We start from the raw sequence: 7837 nt of genomic DNA on the forward strand, positions 1-7837 counted from the left end.
GTACTGGACCTTCGGGTTGAAGCCCTGGAGCCGCACACGGGATGGCAGGGTGAACGCGGCGGGAGGGAGGACGGATGGGCGGCCCCCAGGGCTGGGCGAGGGGTGCCCCCAGGGACCCTGCGGGAGCAGGTCCCAGCACCGGGATCTCACGGGGGTGGGGTGGCCAAGCAGGCCCAGATTCGGGATGGGGGACGGGACTGTGAGACGGACTCTGCTCCCCATCCCCCAGTGGGAACCATGCAGCCAGTCTCACCTCTCCTCATTCCTTCTCTCGGGGGGGCCAAGTCTGCCCCCTTCCCACCCATGGAACAGCCCCCCAGCCCTGTGGAGTCCTGGGTTTAGCAGGCCAGATTCCTGCACCCGGAGGGTCGGGAGCTTCCTAGCCCCACGCTGGTCAGAGACGCACCGGCACTGCCGCCCTCCCGGCACTGCACGATGCCCGGCGGAACGGCTGCTCGCCAAGCGCTGCCCATGCCCAGCCAGCCAGCACCAGGCTGCAGCCGCCTGCCGGACGCCCAGGGGCACCGACTGGGTCGGCTCCTTGACTGTGAAATGTGGAGCAGTGCCACTGATTGCCACGGAGCAGACGGACGCCAGCCGGGGCCCTGGCCGAAGAGTCAGGCACAGGCAGCTGCAGGGGGACGCCTGGCCGGGTGTTCTCCATAGATAGTGGTCCCTTAGAGCACGTGCCCAAGTGGGCATGACCACCTGGAAGGGGTGGGGTGAGCAGAGGGCACAGACCTGGGCAGGGTGGGGAGGGGGCAGGGGGCACGGGCCCTGGGCAGGGCGGGGAGAGCCAAAGGGCACGGGCCCTGGCATTGTGGGGAAGGGGCAGGGGGCAGGGGCCCTGGGCATCGTGGGGAAGGGGCAAACGGCACGGGCCATGGGCAGGGCAGGGGTCAGGGGGCACGGGCCATGGGCAGGGTGGGGAGGGGTCAGGGGACATGGGCAGGGCGGGGAGGGGGCAGAGGACACGGTTCCTGGGCAGGGCGGGGAGGGGCAGGGGGCACAGGCTGTGGGCAGGGGAGAGGGGGCAGGGGGCACGGACCATGGGCAGGGCGGGGAGAGCCAGAGGGCATGGGCCCTGGGCATGGTGGGGAGGGGGCAGGGGGCACGAGCCATGGGCAGGGTGGGGAGGGGTCAGGGGACATGGGCAGGGCGGGGAGGGGGCAGAGGGCACGGGCTTTGGCCAGGGCCGGGAGGGGGTAGGGGGCACAGGCCATGGGCTGGGGAGAGGGGGCAGAGGACATGGGCCCTGGGCAGGGCGGGGAGGGGCAAGGGGCACCGGCGGTGGGCAGGGGAGAGGGGCAGGCGGCACGGGCCCTGGGCAGGAGAGAGAGGGCGGGTAGATGCGGCTGCCTTGGTGTGACTCACGTCGGGGAAGTCGGCGTCGGCGGCCTGCAGCGTCAGCACCCGGCCGCTGTACGTCAGCACCAGCGCGGCCAGGCCGGGCTCCTCCCGCACAAAGGCCTGGTAGTGGGGCCGGCTGAAGCGAGGCGGGTGCACATTGGCGGCCAGGACCCTCACCCGCACCTCCGTCACCACGTACTTGTTGGCGTCGTTCATCTGCGCGGCCTAGGGAGGGCACAGAGTGGGTGGGGTGGGCAGGCTGAGGTCTCAGGACCAGACTGTCCTATTCAGGCCCCCGTGGGCACCCGAGTCCAGAGCCCGGCCCCAGCCCGACCTACCATGACGCTGAGGCTGAACGCGGGTGTGTGGCTCCGGCTCTCCGCGGGCCGCAGCATGGTGATGGCGCCCGTCACATTGTCTATGTGGAACCTGCCGTGGTCTGTCCCTGAGGAGGGAGAGGAGACGAGGTCAAGGAAGGGGGCAGCTCTGGATCCCGGCATGCTCCTGAGACGGGTGCTGTGCACCAGGCACCCTGGCTTCCTAGAGCCACGGGGGCTGCTCAGAGCCACAGGGTACAAATACCACCCATAGCCACAGGCTGCCACGCAGAGCCACGGGACACAGGTGCCACGCAGAGCCACAGGCTGCCACACAGAGCTACAGGACACAGGTGCCACCCAGAGCCACAGGGTGCCACACAGAGCCATGGGACACAGGTGCCACCCAGAACCACAGGGTGCCACGCAGAGCCACAGGCTGCCACAAGGAGCTACAGGACACAGGTGCCACCCAGAGCCACAGGGTGCCACCCAGAGCCACGGGACAAGGTGCCACCCAGAGCCACAGGGTGCCACCCAGAGCCATGGGACATAGTTGCCACCCAAAGCCACCGTGTGTCACCCTCAGCAAGGCAGCTGAATGCGGGAGTGGAGAGTGGGCTGCAGTGCATGCTGGGAATCTCTATCCCATCCATCCCTCTCTAGTGCACCGATCGGCCAGCATCTTGGCCTCCCCGGCTTACCAAGACTCAGGGGCATTTTCAGCACCACTGCCCACTGGTTGAAGCTGGCGCTCAGGTTTCTGTTGTGCTCGGGGATCCTGGCATGACACAGATACTAACTCGGCATCCAGCTCTGGGACGATGCCCTGACAGAGGAAGAACCCGGCGTGCTGCCCAGAGCCAGAGACCCGTTGGGGACACAGCCATGCAGGCTCCAGGGACCCCACGAGGGTGTCTTCTCAAAGCGACAGTGAGCACAACGCTTGGCTCCTCTCGCCCCTAAGAGCCCCGGACCCTACTGGTTATGTTAAAGGAGAATCCCGATTCACCATTAGCGCGATAGGACCAATGACGCATGGGGAGCAGTGCTGACTGTCCACACACAGCCCCGCTGCAATAAGAGGTGGTGTTTCCAGGGTACCCCAGAATCTGGGGCCCCCCACATGCGGCCAAGCGGAGCCAACCCCGCTGAAGCCAGGAAGCCCAGGGGAACGGCTTCCCCTTAACATGCTACAGAGGGCTCCCAACAGCAGCCAATCATCCAGGTGGCATGTGCCACAGTGACGTAGGCAAATGGGCTGAATTAACCCTTAGGTCGCTGGCCAGCTGCCGACTGGAAAAGCCCCAGGAACAGGCTGAGGCTGTTTCCTGGGGATCTGCAGGGACAGGTGCGGGCACTAGTGTGGGAAGTTTCCTTCAGGGGGGTGACTGGGTTGGGCTGGGGCGTGTTCCTGCCCCACCTCCCCGCTATCCAGCTCTCCCACCCTCGATAGCGGGGCCTAGGCCCAGCAGAGCCAGGAAGCCCGTGGAGCAGAGTACGGGGGGGATGGGGAGGGGGAGCTGGGGATTGTGGCAGGAGCTGCGGGAGGCAGGGAGTGGCCGGGGAAGGGGAGGGAGGAGAATCTAGCTGGCCTCCGTTCTGCAAGGTTTGGCTTCACTGGGGCTTCCATGCACTCAGCAATGGGGGTGGGGGGGAAGGAGCCAGACAGGCTCAGCCCGCTCCTTAGAGCCATGCAGCCTGGCTGGGTGATCCAGGCCGGGGTTAACGGCCAAGAGTCCCTGCCATCCCCACCTGCTGTTTCCATCTGCTGTCACCTGCGCTTAGCCCCTTCCTGCCCAGCTGTTTAATTTCCTGCCAGAGTTGCTGTGTGCGTGTTTGTGGGCATTTGTGCAGATCTGCACACGTGTGTGTGTGCATGCAGGCCAGTGCACATGGCATGTGAGTACATCTCTGTGTGTGCATGTCTGTTCACATTTGTGGGTGCATGTCTGTGACATACTGTGCGTCTGACTGTACCCCTGAACTCACCCCTTGCACAGAGCTGTAATAAGCTTGGTACAAAGTATGCCTTGTGCAGTATCGTTTGAAAACTCATAAGTTGCTGATCATTATCGTCCCGGTAAAATGTGTGTGGCAACACTGAAGTTATAAGGTTCCACTGTGTAGTGTTACTAACACATGTGCCATATCTGGGGAGTGGCCAAACCAGTTCCTTAGAGACAAAGGGCAAGCTCACACCTCAGCAGGTGTAAACAAGGCTGATGGGCCATTCCTTTCGCAGAAAATCTACATGTTAGCAAAGAAATAGCTTGGGGGTCTTGTCCACCCAGACAGCCTGTCGCCAGGCTCCCAGCTGGAGAAGCTTCTCAAATGGGGGAAGGACTATAAAAAAAGGGGGAGACACCCCAAGAACACCCCTCTCTTTCTCTGTGCCCACTACTTCCACGTCATCTGAAGGGCAGAGGGAGCAGTGTTAGACCGGGGGAGGGGTCCTGACCGAAGAGATCGGCTAGTAATCTGCTAACGCATGCGGTGAGAAAACCTTGCTGTGAATTTCACAGATTTTGTTAAGTCCAGCTCCAGTTGTGTTTTATCTTTATTTTTCTTGGAACCATTTCTGGCTTTTATGCCTCATGCCTTATTTCTTATTTCTTATTTTAGGCCTCATGTCTCGTTTTTATGTTCTCCCTGAAAATCTCTCTTTGTAGCTAATAAACTTGTTTGATCTCATCCAGTGTGTTTGAATTGAAGAGTCTGGGGGAACAGGACACACGCATATCATTTTTATTAATTCAATGACGAACTTTATTTCAACTTGGACTGCCCAGGAGGGGGCCAGGCAGGACAGGACGTACATTTCTGGGGGAAATCTGAGGACTGCAGCTGTGTTGGGTCACCCTGCAGGAGAACCCAGGCTGGTAAGAGCCGGGCTATGGCTGGCTGCTGATCACGCACAGACATCACTGGGAGTGACTTGCATGCGGGAGGCTGTTCGTGAGCAGTGCAGGACTGGAGGCCACAGCAGCAAAGCGGTGTAAAGAGCACCCCAGGTTAGAGGGCAGGGGTGATGCAGCTACTCGTTGTCTGGATTGTGCCCTGGTGTGTCACAGAGAACATGCATGTGTGCATGTCTGTGCGTGTGTGTCTTCCTGTCCCTGTCCGTGGGCACGGTGCTCTAGTGGTTCGCCCCACCCTGAAGCTCTACCTGCAGCTCAGGGATAGCTACAGCAAAGGGAGGCGCTCCGTTAGCTCTCCGCGCGGAGCAGCCTGGAGCCACAGGCCCCGGGTTCAAGCCCTGGCTCCCCACGAGGGGCGCTTCTGGTGCCGGCAGCACAGGCGTGCGTCCCAGTGTCCCCACAGCACCCCCGTACCTGCAAGGATGGCGTAGGTAATGGCTGCCTTCAGCTCCCTGTCCCCATCTTCCGCGTAGACCGAGCTGGGGACGAAGTGCAAAGGGCCCACCTGGAGGAGACCCAGAAAGGCAGGTGAGGCCGTGCCCTGAGCTGGGAGCGAAACAGCCCTTCCACCCCCCCCAGGCCATGTGTGGCTGTCCTCCCAGCATGCCCCACTCCCCCTGGAGATGGCCTGGACCGTCCACCTTGCTCTGATGCTGGCATGTCCTAGTCCCGCTTTCAAGGGCACAGCTGGCCTCAGCAAACCTGGTGGCAGGGGCTGTAGGAAAGGTTCTGCCCAGCAGCACCGGAGGCTCCATCCCCCATCCCACCCCCCATGCTGGGCCAGTCCCCCAGTGCCTACCTTGACCTCCTGCTCGGTGACGTTTGTCGTGTAGACGGGGCTGACGCACACGCTGGCACCATCGTGCGACAGGAAGTTGCATGGCAGGAACTGGGGGTACTGGTCATCCCCGTCCAGCACGTTGACGCGGATCCTGGCGGAAGAGTTGTACCTCTCCTTGGTGTTCATCTCCTGGGAGGGGAGCAAACCACGACAGCCAATCAGCGCGGTCTAGCTGCCTCCCGGGGCCATCTGACCTGCCTGGCTATCAATAGGGTCCCCGGCTGCCAGGGGGCCAAAACCTGGCCCAGTCCAGGGTGTTGCCTGCTCCATCGGCCCATCCTAGCCCAGAATCTCCCTCTACAGCTTCTCTCTACCCATCCCTCAGCCGGATCTAGCTTTGGTATTTGTCTGTCTGCCCATCCACAGCATCTCTCCATCTACCCAGTCAGCCTGTCTGTCCCTTGGGCCCACATCCACACCTGGCAGAATCGATAGCCCTGCCCCAATGAAAGTCCCATCTCATGGACACGAGGGGAGGCTGGGCTGTGACACAGCAGCCAGAGTGGCTGGCGTCAGGGAGCAGGGTGCCTCCTGCTGGGGAAGAACAGAAACAGTGATGGCCAGCTCCACGTAGTCACGGGGATGCTGGTAGGACGGTTATCGCTGATGCTGCCTGAATGTGGGGATACTGGCCTGCCCATAGCTGCCTCTCCATCCCAGATGGAGTTACCGTGACCGCGAGCATTCAAAATCAGATTTTAGAAATCATCAATTCCGGGCCCGTTTCTTCGCCTTCTGGCTTCCGAGCATTCTGGGGTCATGTGTTCTAGTCTCCCATCCGTAACCATCTGGGGTAGAAACTCCCTTTTTCTGTTTCATGGGACCTGTGATGCTCCTGGCTTCACAGGACTCCAGGAGCTGGGGCTTTAAGAAATGCCCAGAACACTCAAAGACCCACCATAAAATCATGGGCGTGGCCAGCACCGACTCTGGGGACATCATTAAACTGTCCCAGCCTGCTCTCCTGCAGCAGGCACATGGAGATTCCCAAGCAGTGTGGGGTGCATGGCACTGTCCCCCACAAAAGACCAGGTGTTTGTGAAGCCCGAAGAGCTCAGCTATGGAGAAGTCTTGTCCAAAGCCTCAGACCATGTAGCTCAGGCAGCAGGGACCCCAGGACACCCCCAAGCCCTCTCCGAGTCCACACTGGGGCAGTTAGCACTGAACCCCTCATCAGTGACGAGCTGCCAAAATCTTAACAACGGGTTCCCTCCTCACCCCACGAGGGGGTCGTTGCCCACCCCCGCCCCCCGGGACTCCTGCCCCATCCAAGCCCCCCCCCCCCCGCGTTCCTTGACCCTCCCCCCAGGACTCCTGTCCCATCCACCCCCCTCCCCTGTCCCCTGACTGCCCCCAGAACCGGGCAGGAGGGTCTCGTGGGCCACCATAGCGGGTGCCCACCCCACCCTTAAGAGCCAGAGGGACCAGCCGGGGGGCGAGGTGGGGAGTCCCGGAGGTGCTTACCTGGGGCAGCTCCCAGGAAGCATCTGGCAGGTCCCTCTGGCTCCTAGGGGCGGGGTAGCGTAGCTGGGGGGGAGCAGGGGGAGCGACTGCTCCCCCACTGATCACATCAAAAGTGGCGCCTTAGATGCCGACTCCCTGGGTGCTCCAGGGCTGGAGCACCCACGGGGAAAATTTGGTGGGTGCAGAGCACCCACCGGCAGCTCCCCGCCCAGCACCTGGCCCCAGCTCACCTCCGCTCCTCCTCCTCCCCTGAACGCATCGCCCCGCTCTGCTTCTCCGCGCCCCCCACCCCCCGCCGGTTCCCCACGAATCAGCTGTTCGGCGGGAAGCCGGGGAGGGCAGAGAAGCAGGCGGCAGCTTCCCGCTCAGGCCGAGGGTGGCGGAGATGAGCTGGGGCGGGGAGCGATTCCCCTGCGCACCCCCCACCCCGGTTACCTGCTGCGGCGTGGGCGGCCCTCCTTGCGCCCCTCCCAGCTCACCTCCACCTCCCTGGGCCTGAGCGGAAAGCCGCGGCCTGCGTCTCAGCCTGCTCCAGCTTCCCGCGTGAACAGCTGATTCGCGGGAAGCCTGGGGGGCGGAGAAGCGGAGCCGGGCGGCGCGTTCAGGGGAGGAGCCGGAGGCAGAGCGGAACTGAGCTGGGGCCGGGGGTGGGGCGGGGAGGTGCCGGTGGGTGCTCTACACCCACCAAATTTTCCCCTTGGGTGCTCCAGAACCCGTGGAGTCGGCACCTAAGGCACAACTCTTGGCCAGTTAAATTTAGACGCCCTTTTAGAACCGGTTCTCCCTCGCGGAACAGCCGGTTCTAAAAGGGCTTCTAAATTTAACAACTGGTTCTAGCGAACCCGTGCGAACCGGCTCCAGCTCACCACTGCCCCTCGTGCGGGGCATAGGGAAATCATCTGCATGGATCCAGAGGCTGGACTGGGCCGAGTGTGGATCAGGCA

The 7837-nt window shown here is 62.5% G+C and overlaps 1 long non-coding RNA gene across 1 annotated transcript; it reads right to left on the reverse strand.

Moving 5' to 3' along the window:
* Nucleotides 1-1493: 1493 nt before the first annotated feature.
* Nucleotides 1494-5087, reverse strand: LOC122462429. Its single transcript, XR_006284968.1, has 3 exons — nucleotides 5003-5087; nucleotides 1689-1795; nucleotides 1494-1575 (listed from the first exon to the last, which is right to left on the reverse strand). It is a non-coding gene; the product is annotated as an uncharacterized LOC122462429 (long non-coding RNA).
* Between the last annotated feature and the right edge of the window lie 2750 nt (nucleotides 5088-7837).

Source organism: Chelonia mydas, chromosome 1 (genome assembly GCF_015237465.2).
Source record: "Chelonia mydas isolate rCheMyd1 chromosome 1, rCheMyd1.pri.v2, whole genome shotgun sequence".
NCBI classification, from domain to species: domain Eukaryota; kingdom Metazoa; phylum Chordata; order Testudines; family Cheloniidae; genus Chelonia; species Chelonia mydas.